The 1852-nt window shown below is 32.0% G+C and overlaps 1 non-coding gene across 1 annotated transcript; it reads left to right on the top strand.

Moving 5' to 3' along the window:
* The first annotated feature begins 485 nt into the window (after positions 1–485).
* On the top strand, positions 486–606 carry LOC112211660 (U5 spliceosomal RNA). Its single transcript, XR_002945683.1, has one exon. It is a non-coding gene; the product is annotated as a U5 spliceosomal RNA (small nuclear RNA).
* The last annotated feature ends 1246 nt before the right edge of the window (positions 607–1852 follow it).

Below are 1852 nucleotides of genomic sequence, written 5' to 3'. Positions count from 1 at the left end.
AATAATATAATATTATATTCTGAAAATATTAAAAGTTAGAAAAATTAATTACAATAGATTTTCAAATCTTGTATATTAATACAAAATTCAAGTAGATTTAATCATAAAAAATAAATATTTTAATGTAAAACCTGTATTTGTATACAAAAGCTAAGCTGTGTTCCATTTCTCAGTACTAATAATCCCTTTATTGTAACCCACCAGTGACTCTACAGATGGTGCGAACTGCCACGGACAGATAGCGCTAGAATAGCCTATACAATTGACCGTGAACTACGAATCTCACTCGTCTAATCCTAAATTAAATGCTAAAACGGCTGCCGTTGGAAGGTTAATATTGAGATCTCAGAAACTAAGAATAACAAGTGAGATCTTAGCTCCTGTATTAACTGCATATGCGTTCAGAGCAACCTCTAGCAGTGCAACCGCTCACTGTGGCGCATTGCCATTGCTTTTCCTATACCCTGTTCTAAACCATCTTCAACTAACTCTGGTCTCCCTTCAAAGCGAATAAATCTTTCGCCTTTTACTAAAGATTTCCGTGGAGGGGGACTCTTGATGAGCCTATAATCAATTTTTTGTTAGAACCCCACTCTAGGGTGGGGTCACAACTGTACCATTTCACTTATAACTTATTAAACCATTCATGTGGGATTCATGATTCCTACAATTTGTAGCAGTTAATTGATTCTTACTGTGACGCGTTGACTGGAATCGGGAGCTTAAAGGATGTATAATATTCTGATTAATTGGTTCGTTCATTTTCTCGAACCTATTGTAACGTTAGTCAAATCCGCTGAATCGCCTACTGGCAAAGTTATATTTAGTTGAAGTACTTTTAAAATATCGATGTTATACATAATAATTGAAGACGTTTGTCGGGGGGGTGTGGTCAGCAAAGAACAACATAAATAAACAAAACCATATTTATTTATTTGATGCCGACGTTTCGACCTGAGTTTCAGGTCTTCATCATACAACTCAAGTAGTTGTAGGCCAACCTTCTACGTCATAACCCCTGATGAAGACCTGAAACTCAGGTCGAAACGTCGGCATAAAATAAATAAATATGGTTTTGGTCAACTATCTACACCTCGTTATATATAATACTATGTACGCCTCAAGTTTAATAGATTGTATAACTTTCTGATAAATTAGATGCCTTGAAATAATAGCCAGTTGATATGGTGGTGCTTTATTTATTTAGAGTATAGTACATTATTATACTCGTAATTAATATTAATTAATGTTTTTTTTTCATTGACTAGTAGTTGGTGGCGTCATTCAAAGAGCTGGATAATAGATGATCAGAGAATCAGTCAAAGTAGCTCAGGAAAATAAAACTTATAAGCTATTTATTATCAAAAGTAAACCAAGATGAAGAAATTTATAGACTCTCTTGTGCAACATTAATAACATAGTGGCAAAAATAATAAGTTTTATGAATAATTACACACTATTGTCCTAACAAATTTCTAAAATAACCAATGACTTGTTATCATTAATAGATATTAAAGAGAGGGAATAGGGACAAAAAGAACTAAACCAAATTAATTAGTCAGTAAAAATTGCATAAATCTTTTAAAACAAGAGTAGACATACAAGGTTCATGTTAGTCAATATATATAATATATAATAGTATGGCGACTGTAACCTACAATCAAGCTAGAAAGAAAAATTGAATATTTGTGAAAAATGTTTATCTTCTCTGAAAAAGAATGTAACATACACTAAACTATATTTAAAACCTCAAAAGAAATCTTGAAACTTGACAGTATGAAAGAACTAAAACTTTAACATATTTTTTAAACATTTAACGAAGTCCTTCATGAGAGTAAATCGAATAAATTTA

Source organism: Halyomorpha halys, unplaced genomic scaffold (genome assembly GCF_000696795.3).
Source record: "Halyomorpha halys isolate HHAL.00 unplaced genomic scaffold, Hhal_1.1 Scaffold6871.1, whole genome shotgun sequence".
NCBI classification, from domain to species: Eukaryota; Metazoa; Arthropoda; class Insecta; order Hemiptera; family Pentatomidae; genus Halyomorpha; species Halyomorpha halys.
This window is presented reverse-complemented; position numbering and strand designations above follow the sequence as displayed.